Source organism: Equus caballus, chromosome 8 (genome assembly GCF_041296265.1).
Source record: "Equus caballus isolate H_3958 breed thoroughbred chromosome 8, TB-T2T, whole genome shotgun sequence".
Classification (NCBI taxonomy): domain Eukaryota; kingdom Metazoa; phylum Chordata; class Mammalia; order Perissodactyla; family Equidae; genus Equus; species Equus caballus.
The window spans coordinates 83,315,755-83,333,140 of NC_091691.1; positions in this window are offsets into that span (position 1 = coordinate 83,315,755).

Below are 17,386 nucleotides of genomic sequence, written 5' to 3' on the forward strand. Positions count from 1 at the left end.
CGCTGGAGAATCGTAATTAGGCCTCAATTGTGGGCCATATTCACACATTGTGCATCATCCTTAAAGATGACAGAAAAAAAATTACCCAGGGCTATGTGGAGTGGATATTAGATCTCTCACCATTGCCCTCCACGAAAAAAAAAAAAACCCACTTAATAATCCCCTGTCTAGACTCACAGCTTTCTGAATACTGAGCAATATGGCTTTGTTTTGTTTTGGAAGAAAGAAATTCGGGAAAGCAGGAAAGCTGGGAGCACTAGAACCCTGAGATTGGCTGTACGGGGATGGACGTGGTCAAGTCCGTGGGACAGTAAGAGTGTCAGTCACTTTCCACTCCTGGGGTGCTGTCAAAACCCAAGGGAGACAAAAATTCCAGAAAAATCTCAGACCAGGTTTGTCAGGAACATACCAGCCCAGAGCTGATTAAACGTTTGGAGCATGTAATCTTTGGAAAACCACTTTCATCTAATAGTTTGAATGATGAAATGAAACACCACGAAAATGTTCAGCCATTTCTCCATGACTCCTCCTTCTTTTCCTCCCAACCTTCACCCCACAAACCCATCTCCATCCCTAAGTTTCTGCTCACGGGAAATAGCTTTTTAGGAATTGACTAACAAATCTGCCCATCACTCCAGCTCTCCACCCCAGCATTCATCCCTAGCTTCTTGCTGCCTTTCCCTCCGAGAGCCTATTTCCTTCAAGAGAAGAACTCCATTTGCTCTGCTCCCTAGGGGAACAGACCTAACTTTGATTTCAGTCGTCTTTGTTTGTATTCTGAACCCGCCTATGGCCGTCATTTCTTCATCTTCTTTTCTAAACTGATCACACAAACAAAGTGGCATATATTTAGCGGCCATCTTGTTTTTTCTATTTCCCATCACCAGGAGCACTTATGATTCCCATCGGCTCTTCTGTGACCCCATTTGGCCCTTGGCCATGTATTGCCTTAGTTCGCTTGGCTTTTTGGTGGGTTACAGTGTTCTTTCCTTAAACACGCAACAGTCTGTTCCATTTCAGTGTATCTCTCAGAAAGACCTAGTGTACTGCTCATGGCGGAATCTCAGTTCAGTTGACTGGACTGTTGAATCCAGCCAGCTCTCATCTGGGGACCCAGGGGATAAGGATAACGAGAGAGAACTGAAATCTCTAGACAGTGCCCAAATGTAATTTCTGTTGTTAATTTTTTCTTGTACTGTAACTTCCCACCCCTCATCTTTACTCCCCCCCAAAAAACATTCCCTCCCCATCTTTATAAAACTTGGGGTAAAAAGCAGTCCATCCTTTCTTCTCCTAGCTTTGGCAAGATGTGAATATGAGTAAAGAGAGACATGAGCATGAAAGAAGAAAATATGAAGGGCCTTATAACCCTCACAGTGGTTCAAACCCAAGCCAATCAATAGTTGACTGTATGTTATCATGTATGTTTTCTTTAGGAAAATGGTAAGCATTTTGGCATTTATTTTTTCTTTTCTTTCTGTTTCAGCAATTTAGTAACAGAGCTGGACCGCAAACTCCAGTTGTCTCCTTAACCTAGTACCTACTCTGTTCTATACTGAAAGCATGGACGCACACCGGCAAATTCTCATGAGCTGATAGTGCCTCTTTTTGCTGAGGAAGACTGGTCCTGAGCTAACATCTGCGCCCATCCTCCTCTACGTTATATGTGGGTTGCCTACCACAGCATGGTTTGATGAGCTATGCATAGGTCTGCACCTGGCATTTGAACTGGTGGACCCAGGCCGCTGAAGCGGAGTGCATGAACTTAACTGCTGTGCAACCCAGCTGGCCCCTCTATTTCTTAAGTCTTATTAGCCCCCAAAGCATTTGTAGAATGTTCCAGAATTTGAGAAACCAATTTTTCATAGATTTATCTCATTTGATTTTCATGACAACTCTGTGTGCTAACAGATTATTATTTCCATTTTACAGATTATAAAATCTGCACTTTAGTAAGAGCCTCATGGCTAACAAAGGAGGTATTACAGGTCAGTGAGGAAGGAATGAATTATTCAAACGTGATTTTTGGAAAATCGGCTCTCTTGGTGGTGGGAAACCCCTAAATTCTCATTTCGCATCATAAAATAAAATAAATTGCCGATATGTTCAAATTATAATACCACAAAATTATAGAAAATATAAGAAAATATAGGTAAATATTTATTTATCTGATCCCCACAATGAAAGAATGTTCCAAGCATAAAATAATGCAAGAAGTCACAAAGGAAATGACTAACAGATTATATCACACAAAGATTTTAAATATCTAGATATAGAAAATAAAACAAAAGCAAACAATAAACTGGAAAAATATTAGCCATATACAATACAGGTAAAAGGTTAATATTCTTGCTATATAAGACATCTATACAAATCAATAAGAAAAAATAGAAAAATGGGTAAATGTTATAAATAGACAATTTACAAAAGAGAAAATATAAATATCTGCCTAATACACATAAGAAGAGCTATTCAGACACAAAAAGCAATCAAACGAATTAAAAACAAAGTTACCAAATATAGCTTCTTGCTTATCAAATTAGTAAAAAAATAGAAAGATTGATAGTACCAGATGCTACAGAGGTGAAGTGAGAGAGGAATATAAATTATGTGACCTTTCTGTAAGGCAGTTTGGGAATGTGTATCAAGAACCTTGAAAATAATGATATTCTCTGACCTGGTAATCCCTCTTTAAGGACTCTGTCCTAAAGAGTAATCAGAAATGTGGGCTGAGACATAGGTAAGACATTCCTTAGAAAGGAATTTATGCCAATAAAATATGGAAACAGTGTCCCTCAATAAGATAGTAGTTTAAATGATGGCACATCTATAAAATGTAATATTATAAAGGCATTAACATTTTTGAATAATTTTAGTGGCAAGGGGAAATATTTAAGAGATGATGTTAAGTTAAAAATGCTGGCTACGAAATGGCATACAGTGTAAGACCTCAAATGCAGTCACACACAGCATAACAATGTTTCAGTCAACAACTGGCTGTATATACGACAGTGGCCCCGTAAGATCAGCACCATGTAGCCTAGGTGTATAGTAGGAATACATCTAGGTTTGTGTATGTACACGCTATGATGTTCGCACAACCACGAAATAACCTCAAGCATTTCTCAGAATGTGTCCCTGTCGTTAAGCGACGCTTGACTGTATGTAAATATAGGCCTGGAAAAAAGACTGGAAAGCAATGTCAACAGTGGTTACCAGTGAGCTGAAAAACGATTAGATACTTTAAACAACATATTTCTAATTTTCTACATTGAAAGGCATTTATTTTATAGCCAGAAAAAAAACATAATTGAGAAAAAGCCTCTGTGTTTTTAAAGAACAAGTCTCAAAAAGGTAAACGGCACAATGGGACTGAGTCTCCAGTCACGTCCTTCCACGTTCACGGTTCTTTTTACCCGATCACACTTTCTTCATTTCACAAGAGGAAAAAAGACCCCCCACAACTACAAAGCCCACAGTACTCTAAAATCGCTTCTGAGTTGGTGAACATACGTAGTTGCAATTACATAGCCATTAGTAATAGTAATAGTAATTAGTCCTAATTAGTGCTTCTGTGGTCTGCTTTTTCTGTTTAATACAACTTAACATTTGATTTCCCATGTGTCAGCAGAGTCAACACGCATATCGTTTTAATGATTGCCACATGTTCACCAAACCCTGCCACCCTTTCATCCTGGACAGGTAGTGAGACGACATCTCCCAGCCCCTCTGGCAGTTAAGTGCAGCCAGATGACTGAGTTCTGCCCTCTAGAATGTGGGTAGCAGTAATGTTTCCAGGCGTCCAGATCTGGTTCATGAGATCTCCCTTGCACTCCTCTGTGATCCCTCTGTTCCCTCATCCATCTGGCAGATACAAAGAGGAAACGGTGGAGCCACTAAATGGCAGGAGCCTGGGTCCCTGAGTGACTGTAGAGCAGGGAAACGCCTTTCTCCTCCCCACCCACAGGGGATGGGGATGTGGGCAAGAACAAACTTGCACTGTGATAAGCCACTAAGGTTTAGTGTTTGTTAAAGTAATTATCCTTCCTTGACCCCAAAGACTTAGCTACAATCCCACCATCTTAACAGATCATAGTCTGCTTAGCCACTTTCCTGTCTTGGGTGTTTTCATTCTTGCTAAATAATGCCACAATTATCTTTGAACAGGTTATGGTTTTTCATTTGCTTCTTCTGGTTTAGATTCATAAGTATATGGCCCAGAGTGGATTTCCAGGGGCGGTATCAATGCATCATCGGGAGATTAACTATTGCGTGGCTCCTGTTACACTTTCCTAGACTGCTCTCTAGGAATACTGGAGAAAATGGGCGCAGTATCAGCAATGCATCATGTTTCCCCACATCGCCAGCCACACTGGGTTTTATTATTTTTAGTTATATTTGTTAATTCCCTAGCACCAATTAGAAAGTGCCGTTAAAGAGATTTTACTGAGGTTATTTACACTTGCAGTACTTAGTGGCAGGTCCTCTACTTTAGAGTATGTGGCAGATAATATTGTGCTCTACTAACCCCACCCAACTCCTTACCCTTTGGCCTGCCCTCCGATATAGGCAGCCACAGGGACATTCACACGTCCTGCATTAAGAAAGCGATGACATTGCAAAATGCAGTAAAAGGAATCAAGTTTTCGCTTCTACATTACAAAATATGCTTTTGGAAACTCACAGCAGAGACTGAAGTTTTAAGAGGGGAAAAGCTTTATGTATTTCAAAGCCTGGCTTTTGAGCTTAAGAAGCCTCAGGCCTGAAGGACTCAGGGCATACGGGTGAGGCATAAATAATAGATTTGGAAGAATACGTGATCAGTCAGAGCCAGACAGCTCTGCCCCAGGCTAGATAAAGTTTCTCTGGGCTGAGGGAGTGGAGAAGTTGAGAAGGAAGAGAGGGCTTAAATGGCAGTCCCGGAGGCAGAGGTGTGTGACAGCAGCCCTGAGGGGCAGATTGAAACCAAGTCCCCTGAGCTCCGCGTGTGCCCAAGCAGGGGAGTGGAGCAGTCTGTGTGTTCGTGCGCATGCACTCTTCCCAGCACTGTGGCTACAAATAGTACTTGCTCTCGTGGAGCTGACATGCAAATGAGGGGAAGGAGACAATAAACAAACAAATATATGCATATATATATGGGGGCTTATATGACATATACATATATATACATACACATATGATAGGATACATATGATACATGTATCTGTATAGATATATATAGATACATGTATCACGTTAGTAGTGATAAATTCTCCGAAGACAAATTAAACAAGACAGAGTGATGGACAGTGGTGTTATTTAAATAATGTGTCAGAGAAGCCTCTTTGAAAATGTGACATTTAAACAGTAAAGTGGGGTGGGAACTTGAGCATATTTGGGCTTAGAGCATTCTAGGAAGTGAGAACAGCAAGTGCAAAGGCCCTGAGACAGGAGTGTGTCTTGGCATACACAGATTTGCAAGGAGACCAGTGTGGCTAGAGCAGAGAGAGATTGAGAAAAGAGAGAGAGATGGTGGGAGAGATGAAGTCAGAGAGATTGCTGACAGGCAGGGCACAACCAGCCTTTCTGGACAGACAGGATGGAGGCAGCTTTACTTAATACAGGGCCTCTCTCCTCCTTTCCCAGGATAGTGTCTAAGTTCCAGGCTATGAAAGGCCAACGCAATGAGGGTGGGTGTCACAAGGGGAGCGTTTGGGCTGCAGTGACATCAGATGTGACAGATGGTCCCTGAGGTCTCCACACCATCCTCCCGGCTCCCCACTGCCAGGCACCTGTGCCCACTGTCCTCCACCCCCTCCCCCAGGGCTTCTCGTAAGCACGCAGAAGACTGTTGCCCCCTCCCCCTGTACCTTGTGGAGGGGTGCCTGCAGGATGCTGGGCAAAGTCCAGAGAAGCTGGTCTTTGGACCCTGGTGCCCCCTTCTCCCCTGCTTTGCAACCTATTAGCTACTTATGTTCTCGCTGCCACAGCCCTGTCTTACCAGGGGTGTGCACCAGGTTTCAAAATCCCCACCTCTTCCTGGAGCTCAGGAATTCAGACTAAAGCAATTTGATTATGAGATGAAGTACCATGTACATCAAAATATGAATTAACCTTCCATGGAAATCAGTTGCTAACTAACGTAAATAAGCCTGAAATTTGGTGAACATGAAAGAGGAGAGTTTTTTTCTTTTTTGGCAGTTTCTTACCTATTTTTTCACTGGGACAGGTGAACAGAGCCACATACACACACACATACACACACACACCTGCATGCTCTAGAAAAACAGGGATCAGGAATCTGGCCCCAGCTATCGACGGATTGCCACTCGTCTTCCAAATGAACTGCCAGCCTGGGCCTCCTTTTCATCTCAAAGGCCGTTTGGCATAACCCCATTCATCTGCACGGACTGTCAAATTCTCTCTCCCGGACTTCTCCTGTGGCCTTCATTTTATTCTCTGCTCATGTCTGAGTGTGGCAGCTGAACTGGATTGATTAAAGTTTTAGCCCTGTCTTGTTTTAATTCAAGAGCTAAACGGAGCATTTAAATGAACTTGTAGCAGGACCGACTGTCAGGATGCTGAAATCTGGTTAACATTTCTCCCTCGGCAACCCCACCCCCTATTATCACTGCTCTGTCTCCAGGTTGGTTTCTGGGTGATGTTCACGGTTGGTTAAAAATGACATCATTGCAGTGGGTGAGACTAGATTAATGTTCATTTCCACCCATCCATCCATCACTGGAGATCCTGAGTTCATTAACTGTGCTCCAGTCACAATTTCCCTCCATTTCCCATAATTCATCGAGGGGCTAATGAACTAGGATTGAGTTTGTCAGTTTCCCCCAGTTTTGACTAGAAGGGACAACTGTTCTTCGGTGCCAAGTATCTTTTATCCCGGAGAAAGAATGTGAGAAGAAGGGGAGAGAAAGTCCTAGCACCGTGACATAAATGTCAGAGCATGCTCATTCATCATTTCTATTTACAAACCCTCTGAAGGGCTCCCACAAGATCAGGGATGCTAACCTCACACCTTTTCTTCTACCCTGGATCTTCAGTCTGACTGCAATTCTTCAGGGAGTTACTGGTCCCTCCATTCTGTTATTCCACTGTAATTGCCTATGTTCTTCTTATGATGGAGGAAGCAGCATGGGAGAAGAAGTGCAGAAATCCATCACTGAGGGCTGGATCAGGCAGAAAATGTCACACCCATGCCCCCACTGAACTCTCAAGAGTCTGCTCATCCATCCATCCATCTATCCATCCATTTATTCAATTTAACAAATATTTATCACTGACCTTCTATGTGGCAGGCACAGTGCCAGGCGCTGGGGTGTTTTACAATGTACCAAGGATTTTGCTTTTACTCTGTTACGGTGAGGCCAACAGATCAGGAGACAATTGCCACTGAAAAGGTAGTTTGCTACACCCCGTGAGCAAGTCCTATAGGTTCCATCTTGATTCAATGGAATACTACATAGCAATAAAAAAGAACAAGTTACAAATACGTGCAACAGCATAGAAGAATCTCGGAGACATAAGGATGAATGTAAGAAGCCAGGTGCAAAAGAATTTCATTTACATGAGGTTCAAGAACATCTAAAACTTATAGAAGTCAGAATAGTGGTTACCTCTGGGTGGGTGGGTGTTGACTTAGAAGGGGTACCGGGGAACCTTCTGGGGTGCTAAAAGTGTTATATAAGATGCTCTGCATGGTTGTTACATGGGTGACTACAAATGTAAAAAAAAAAAAGAAAAGAAAAGGTAGTTTATTACTCACAGTTCCCAAGAAGAGGGTGCACAACACACCACACCACACCACTCAGGGCCACACAGGGAAGCACCAGGGTTAGTCAGAAGCAGAAGGAGCGAGGGGAAAGCATGGGTAAAAGCCTTTATTGCAGTTTTCATGGGACGGAATGGGGAGGCAGGGTGAGCAGCTGAGCAAGCTTGGCATTGGATAGTTTGAAGAACTTCAGCTGGCTCTGGGCTGCTGGCGGGGTCCCCAGTTGTCCGGGACCCAGCTCTTGTGTGATTTGGGGCAGGATGATAATGTCCTGGACCGCCAGCACTGGATGAAAGGAGGCGGATGGGGTGCATGTATTTGGGATTAGTTGGTTTGCATATCAAAGGAGGGTTTGCAGACAAGTTGTTTGTGTCTCTAGGAATCAGCCAACCCTGGGAGGGGCAGTCCCTCCCTGGGTCTGCAAGGCCCCAAGGTGTCAAAGCATCATACCATACAGAAAGCGAAAAATTTGATTCGTATACGGGGTTTCCCAAATGGCAGCCTCTGCCCTTGAAGAGTTCACAGACCTCAAAGCAAACAATCGTAGTAGAGTTTGATACCATAACGGCAGAAGGAATTGTACCAGTTATCTCTGGGGATGTCTGCCCCGCTCACAACATCCCAGTCTTGGGAAATACACTCCAAATTTAAAGGAGTAGCAACAGCCAGCTTTGTAATTCATGGCTTCACCACCCTTCACTGGACATAGCCAATTGGACCTAAGTGGACACGTGGTCCCAAGCTGAGCCAATCAAATGTCCTCTCCCACTAATCTGGAGTTGATATTCAGAGACAGCAGACCTGTGTGGGTGGGAATTGTGAGGGGTAAAGCTGGGAGCCAGGAGACGGTCTTACCTCACCAGATAGACCAGTGATCCTCAACCTTGGCTACACATTAGAGCCATGCGGGGAGCCTGTAAGAAATACTTATGCCAAGGTCCCAACTTGGACCACTTAAGTCAGAACCTCTGAGGGTGGGGCCCAGGTGTCAGAGCCCCTGTTCCCAGCCTGACCTACCCTTTACATCCATCAAAACTCAACTCTTGTGCCCTAGGCACCACCTGAGGCCCCTGTCCCATCTCGCTGTGTAGAGGTGACATAGGACAGTGCTGTCATTTGTGTGGATATCCTACACATCCATGGACTCATGGAGAACTGCAGGGGGGAAGCTGGGGAGGAGTTTTAATCATTGTTCTCCCACTAAGCTTCTAATAAAATCAACGTCCACCAAAGGAAGATGTGCGGTGCACCCAAGAAGTCAATACAACAATTCTCCAAGACTTTTTTTTAGAGAGGGGATGGATGAGAGGCAAGATGAAGTTCCTGCTCTGGAGGAGCCTTTAGTTGAGCTGCGGAAGGGGGTTAGATGTCGAGGAGGATACAGACACGTAGAAATGCATATGCACATGTGCGGTCCATTTGATGGACAGCAGGAAACCGAGCACAATGCACACTAAATGAATGGTACTCCATGTGATCAGAAAGGGAAGATCACTCTGGAATGGCTGGTCCAGGAGGACTTCCTGGAGGTGGGGGTAATTAACCAAGACTTTTGAGGAAACGTGGGCTTCAAACAGGTGGAGAAGGCAGACGGCCCACCGAGGGCCTACGGACCAGGGTAACCAGCTATGTGGATGCTTGAAGGAGCATCTTCCCCATCCCTCTGTGAAAAACTGGCCCTACCAGAGGTGTTCTCTGCCCTCTCCCCAGCCCGCTTCCAGCAGCTTCCTCAACCTAAACTGTCCTCTGATCATTACTCTCCTACAGCCTTGCAGTTTACTGCCTTCCACCCCACACAAAGTGACTTCCTTTTCCAAATCCCTCCCCAGCTTGAGAAGAAGCAGCCACCCTGGAGAGAGCCACCTGCCCTCTGAAGCTCTTCTCATCCCCTCCAGTGGCCCCATGCCCCCTGTTCTCCCTCTCGCCATCCCTACCTGGACCCCTCATTCCTTCGCTGTAGTCGGCTCTCAGTATTTAGCCTAAAATTCTCAGGCCTTCAAACCCACAGCCTCTGGTCAGCATTTCAGGTCAGGAGGGTCCCCTTCTGTGCCCTTGGGGGGAAGCTCAGATTTCTACACATCCGCTTCTCCTTTAAAAATGTCCCTCCCCTCCACTCGGTGTGGGTGTGAGAATAACATCCGGGGACAGATGTCTCTAGGTCACCTTTGTTGTGGGGCTCGGTATCCCCCTCTGTGCAATCCAGAGTGGACCCTGACCTCTCCAAGGATGCCCCCTCCCTCACCTCCTAAGCCTGTCACGGGCTTTTTTCCACGAAGGCAGCTGATTTGCAGCTGTAGGCTTTCAGCCCCGCTCAGCCGGCTCCTTTCTGCTGCTGTGCAACATTTTCCATGCCACTGGGGAGCGTAAATGCTCCTCACATGCATTTTTGAAAGACCTTGGAAACCTCTGCATAAATCAGTAGAAGTTCATTTATGGTTTTAGAATATTCTGGATAATTTATTTGGTGTCAAGGATCCTGAGCCTGAGCCTTCACTTTTCAACCCGGCCCTACAGAGTTCCATCGCATTTCCCCGGCATGTTAGTTTTGGTTTGCCCTGAAATGCTAGCCAGCCACAAGGAGACCGTTATCATTATTCCAAATAGATTTTTCCCTTTTTTAATGACACACTCTTTGTAGGTTTGACACTGAGCCAGGGCTTCTTCCCCTTTTAAAAAACCAACAGCTAATCTAAAGCTCTTCCTTGTAAGCCACGCAGGCCACGGGTCTCACATTTCAGCCTCGCTTTGCTGTCCTTCCTGAGGGTTCGAATGCCGCGTGCCAGCATATAGGACTCCTCCCGATGACTTCCTGCTGTCTTTAGGCTGGCCCCGGCAGGCAGCACACAGAAAAGGGAGCCTGCTTATCATGACACAATTGAACAAATAACCTAACAGTCTGCTGATCTGGTATGCTTGACATTCTCGGGGCTGTCCCACCAGAAATGGCTGGAGCAAGATACAACTGACATTTGCAGCAATTTGCACAGTGTGCATGCCCTGAGACTCTTTTCTGTCCTTCCTGGCTATAGATTGAGATTCAGATGTGTTCCCTGCTTTTTGCTCTCAGGGTTTCCTCCACCCTGAATCATGTGATCAAGCCTTAAACTCCTGTCCTCAGAGGACAATCAGAATGACACCTTTAGTGTTTGTGCCTGATTTTATGGCCTCATGATCTTGTGCCCTTTGGAGTTCAAAGGTCACACCAGGCAGCAGGCAGGGAGGTTTTTGATGTAACCTCTGAACCCCAGAAAACAAAAGGACAGAGGCCCACAGAGACAATCCATCTAAAAATGGTCATATAAAGAATGCAACTCAATCAGCCCAGGGCATGCAAATCAGCGGACATTTTTATGAAGCACCCCACTAAATCCAAACTCACAGCCAGAAGAAGGGACACAGTCCCCATCATCCCAATCCATAAATCAAAGCACAGGAAAAGCAAAGAAATGAGTTTACGACCACCTCGGAATAGAAGGATTTGCAAGATGTGATTTATAAATTGGTTTCCTCCCCGCCTCCCGCCGTGTCCACACACAAGCACACACACTCACACACACGCTGGTCAATACCACGCCACCATGGGGAAAATAAGGCACTTTCCTTTCTGAAGGTTTGCTCTGTGGCTAAGCCTGCCCTGGATGGATGTGTGAGGCTCGTCAAAGGCCCAGTGCTTTCTCCTCAGCCACCAGAACCTCCCAGAGAGACAGACTGAAAGTCAGTAGAGCAGGAAGCCAATGTGAAAGATGAGGACTCATCACACAGGTGAAAGCTTGGCCCCACGAGGCAGGCCACATTCTGCAGAACAGATGTCACCTCCCGTACTACACAGATTGTCCCTCAACAGCCCTTAATATCTAGCACACAGCCCCCAGGTAAAGGTCAGACTAATTTCTGAATTGATGAGAAAAACTATTCCAATAGTTAGGGAGCTGAGCAAGTCGGGGGTCGGGGGGGGAGGGCTCATATTTTTCATGAGTATTGAAGTTTTATTTCTCTAAAAAGTAAATACCTAAGTGTGTGTATGTAGCTCAGGTCGATAAGATGCTGATGCTGGAAAACAGAGCTTGAGAACTTTGCCAAATAAGTCTGCATGAGCGAAAGTCCTGTTCAGAGACCAGACTGTGGGAAGAAAAACATAGATGTGATTTATCCTCTTAAATCAAGATTTGGTTTGCAAATAAAATATGTGTCCTCTTCTACAGTGAGACTGAAAAATTGTGTAGGAGCGTCCAGATCGTCATCCCAGACCTTCCATTTGGAAAGATTTCCCTCTGCTCTGTCTCATCCAGGCTCCTCCTGTCCTTTGAACTTTGCATCAAATCGTAATTTCACTGGGAAGAGTGAATATATCTTTTAACTATATCTGAAGAGTAGCACAACGGTGTTTAATAAAAATGTGTTCTGACCAGTGGGACCCAAAAATGATTTCAGATGAAATAATCTTAGAAAAAAAGAATTCTGGTCTAAGAGTTGGAAGACCTCTCTGTGTGACCTGGGACAGGTCACCTGACCTCTCTGAGCTTCAATTTCTCAATCGCTAGGTTCCAATCACACTTGTGCTTTCTGAGGAAGAGCTCTGCACAGGCGCTGCCCAGGTGCCTCTAACCTGTTACGATTTCTCTGTTTCTGGACGATCTTATCCGGACACGAGAATGGACTAAATAGAGAATCCTATTCTCTAACTCAGGGATTCCACAACCTGTTTCCTTCTCAGGAGAAGTGAAATGCAACCCACTGAAACCATTTTCCTAATGAAACCTGAGCAAAAAAACATTCTTTTTAAATGTGCTGCGAAATTCTCCATGCTATTTTGGAGGCCCAGGCTATGAGATGGTATGAACTAAACTCAAGCCAGTCAAAATTGGGAGTTGCCAGAGCCTCAGAGGGCTCCTGGGCACTTTCTGCCTGATTGAGGGCTCAAGGCCACTGTGGCGGGAAAGGCTAGAAATCATTTTGTCAGATCACCTCTTCTGTACCCATTCCACAGACACTCAGAGAGGGTGAGGACCCCCCAGAGGTCACAGGCAGGACCAAAGCCCAGGTTCCTCCGTTCCCAGCTCATAATAATGGCTACACGGCGAGGATCGCTCTGGTCCAGAGTATTTGCTTTTTACGTCATCTCGGTCGTCTGCACAACAAGCCGAGGGGAGAGAATTACTCTCTCATCTTAGAACGGAGGAACTGGAGTGCTGAGAGTTTTGATTATTTGCTCAGGTCTCACATCTGGCACAGGGGGAGCCAGGACTGGGTGCCAGGTTCTGCAGAATTCTGTGCTTGTAACCACCCACCTCAGCACTGACCCCATTTCTATGCCCTGACCATTTGATGCTGCCTCATAGGCAGGAGATGTGAGCCCATCAGACCAGGAGTGGTTTCTCAGAAAGGCAAGAAGAAAGTGCCTAGGGGGTTAAATGGTCCTCCCCTCCCCAAGGAAGATACATCCATGTTCTAACCCCCAGAACCTGTGATGTGATCTATTTTTGAAAAGGGTTTTTGCAGATATAATTAAGGATCTCAAGGTGAGATCATCCTGGACTATCTGCGTGGTCCCTAAATCCAATGACAAGTATCCTTATAAGAGACAGAAGAGAAGACACAGACACAGAGGAGAAGGCCACGTGAAGTCAGAGGCAGAGATGGAGTGATGCAGCCACAAGCCAACGCACACCTGGAGCACCCAGAAGCTGGAAAAGACGAGGAAGGATTCTCCCCAGGGCCTTGGAGGGAGCGCAGCCTGGCCAACACCTTGACTTTGGACATCTGGTCTTCGGAACTGTGAGAGAAGAAATTCTTGGGTGTTAAGCCACATAGTTTATGGACTTTGTTAGAGCAGCCCTAGGACACTAAGGCAGGGTGGAATAAGGATTTCCTTTCAGAAGAGCTGTGTGCCTTTTTAGGAGGGGTGGCTCCAGACGGAGTCGACCCCACCTATCTGCCGCATCATAGTTCTCATTAAGCCAGAGTAGTTAGTTACTTAGGCTTCTGAAGCCAAAGCAGTGGGTCCTCTCAAACTGAAATGCCCAAACTTCTGGGAAGGACAAGAGCTGAGAGGTCACCTGGTAAATTAGCACCAACCCCCAGCCCAGACCCCCACCGGCCATCCTCATGTTCTTTACCATTATAAAACTTCCAATAATGGCTTTTGGGACTATTATTCCATCCACTTTTTACCTAATGGAATCCAGTTTCTTTCTCTTAATAAGACATGTCAGCGGAACTCAGACAGGTTCTAGCCTGAGTCAAAAATCTAGACTTACAGATTAGCCAAGGCAGGAGTGTGTTAGAGAAAGATTCTTTACCTCATCGAAGCTCTCCTTTAGATTCCTATCCCTCCCAAATGTATGTTAAATGTAATTAGATTTACAAAACTTCTGTCTCCATGGAAACTTTTAGGAATGTGCCTCTTCTTGAAAGCATGGTCCGTGGTACAGAGGGGCTGTTTGCTCACGATGAGCCCTGGGGTTATGAGATGAAGGGCGGAGGGAGCTGGACTTCCTTATATGACGGCTCTGCGACAGAGCACGTCCGCAGGCAGCACGTCTGCAGGTGGGGCGAGATGCATCTCCTCACTTCACCACTGAGGGACTGAATCACACTGCCGGGTACCTATTCCTCCCATCTATAAGCTGAAAGGACCATCTCTGCCACATCAGGGAGGGTTAAAAAAGGAACGGCACAGGTTAGTTCTCACACAGTGTGCTGCGGACACAGATGTTCATGTGATTTTCATCCTTGACACTTTCTTCCAGCGTTTCCCAACCTTTTCAGGTAGAATGCAGGTCAGATCCTGCTTTGCTTGTGCTGCTCTGAGGAGCATGGAAGGGCACTACTCTGGGCGGCCAGAGGTGAACAGCCTGGGAGGTCAGGCCACCTTGGGCTACACTTGGCCACCCCAAGGGCAGAGGGACCAATAAGCAAGCAGAACACCGAGAAACCTGTCGAGCGCAAGAGTCAAGAGGCTCTGCTTTATAGATGTTATTTTTCTAATATATTTAATATTTAATAAACCGAATTAAAAAACAATGAGTCTCAATCCTCAGAAGCAAATCTTAGAAATATGTAAATAGTTGAAGATACCTCCAAAGCAGGTAAAAGGAGAGTAGAGGTTTTTAAAAATAGAAGCTTATGCGAAGATTTTTGATCAATGAAATCACCATAACAAGAAATTCTCTGGGACTCTGCTTCGACCTGTGAATCATGCCAAGAAATACCGACCCCTCCTTGGACACTGGAAAATCCTTGTGGCTGCGTAGTTTGGGGAATCTATAACAGCCCAACTTTCCTTCTTTTTCAGAACGAAGAGTCCTTTCCTCCACCCTCCAACTCTCCCAACCTTCAGGCGCACACATACGCACTCGCAAGTGCACACACACATGCACACACACATGTACACACAATGAACCAAGAAAGGAAGGAAAAGAGATCAGTAATGAGAGAGCCCACTAATGGATTGGCTTAAGTATAGAACAACATCACATCACTGTTCTAGAAAATAATCAATCAAGCACTTAATTTTAAACATAAAAGTAAGCTGCCAGGAGACTGTTAATAGATAACCAAATAAATTAACAGTTGTAGGTGGGATTTGAAACCAGGTCAGATTCCCCACTCCCCTCGGCTCTGAGCCCACGCACACAAAGCCTCTGCCCAGCTTGGCACTCCATCTCACACTGTTCCAAAGCGGGGCATCTCCTTTTAGCCAATATCTCCTCTCAGCGGGCTCGTCACTTCAGGGAATTGTCCTTTGTGCGTCTTCCATAAATTTTATAACACCGCTACTTTAATATATTGATGGCAACTTGGCCTTGGCCCAGGCCCGCAGTGGGTTAGTGTGGACATGAAAACCTTCAGGAGCGTAAACAGGAAGGAACACATTCCCCGCTGACCCTTCTTAAAGGGACAATGGTGTAAGTGCAGTGGTTACCTGAGCTGGAAGCCTGCCCGGTTTGGATGGACCGCTCTGCCCTCTGGGAGCCGGCTCTTAGCCATGTGGGGACAGGAGGGCGTGCGGGACACACACAGGCGATGCTCAGGGACCTGCAGACCCGTAAGGGCTAAGTCAAATCCGCATAATCCCCCAAATTGCTTTCACCTGAAACTCAACTTTCTCCCAACGTTCAAACTCTTTGCGAAGTTATTGACGAATAAGGATTGACAGCTCTTAGTCTGTTTCTTCTCCCTCTACCCATGACCTTCTCAGGGCAAGTGACCAAAAGCACACACAACAAGGAACATGAAAGGCAGGGCTAGAATTGATCCCTGATTCCTGGAGGCTCTGAACTTTCTGCCACCACACTCCCTTCATAACACCCCCCGAAAAACAACACAGTGAAGCTCCAACTCCTAGAATAAAGCGACCGGCGAGAACAACGCAGCGATAGCCTGCCAACCAAACGCATAACTCAAGTTAGTAACAGCTGCCATCTAACACGCACACACACACACGCATATCAAGCACTGCACTGTGTTAAGCACACTATGCACGTGACCTCATTTAATCCTTTTTTAAAAATCTGCAAAAATATCCTTTGATCCAGAAAATCCACCTTTAGGAATTTTTCCTCTGGAAATGATTGAGGATATGTCCAAAGATTTTGCCAATGAGGATGTTTTTCAAATACAAGCAACGGAAACAATAAAAAGTTCCAATAATTGAGAGCTGGTAAACAAATTCCAATATATCCATACAATATAACGTTGTGTAGCTATTTAAACTATGTTGCAATGTAATGACAGATACAATATGTCCATGAAAGAGTATTCAGTAAGCAACACAGAGTATAGAAAAGTAGGAACAATATGAGTATTTTTATAAATTTAAAGTATGTAAGATATGTATGCATAAAATACGTGGTATGAGATTCATCAAAGTGTCATGAAATTATGGATGACTTTTTCTGTTTTATTTATCTTTCTTTTCATAATTTATAATAAGAAAAATATTTTTTAAATGTATGTCCTCAGTACCATGTCCAAATAGTCATAGATGTTAGTTAACTTATCAGTAGCTCGTTACACACACAGTGCCATCTTACACACGTTGTCTCAGCTGACCCTCACCGCAACCTTTGCGGGTGGACTGAGCAAGTGTTCTTCAAACATCCAGACAAATTAAAGAGCACGCGCGGCGTAAGAGCCCCGAGCCTCCTGTCGCCCCTCGGGCCAGCCGCACTCAGGCCTCTCTGGAGGAGGGCCACCCCTGCTGCGGTCCACAAGCCGTCTCCTCCAAGGTCTCACATCCCCTGTGGGGAACCCAGTTCCAACAGCTGCATCCGAGGCTCTCAAAGGCATCTGCCCCATTCCTCCTTTAGCTTTTCCCTCCATGAGTGCTTAGGTTCTCTGGGATTCTGCTCTGCACAGGACAGGATGGTAGTGGGGTGGAGGAACATTCCAGAAGACATGGTAAGCAAAGTCTCTGACAAGGAATAGAGTCAGCAGTGTGATGGAGTTTGCTCGTGCTGGCTCATAAAAGCCATTTATTGGCATCTCTTCCCAACTCTGCCATCTGTGACATCACAAAGGTAGATTGGAATTGGCCATGATGGGAGTATTTACACCATGGAAGTCGGCCAATGCTATAAATTAGGGTCTTCCCCCCATCCTAGAGAGCCAGTCATTAAG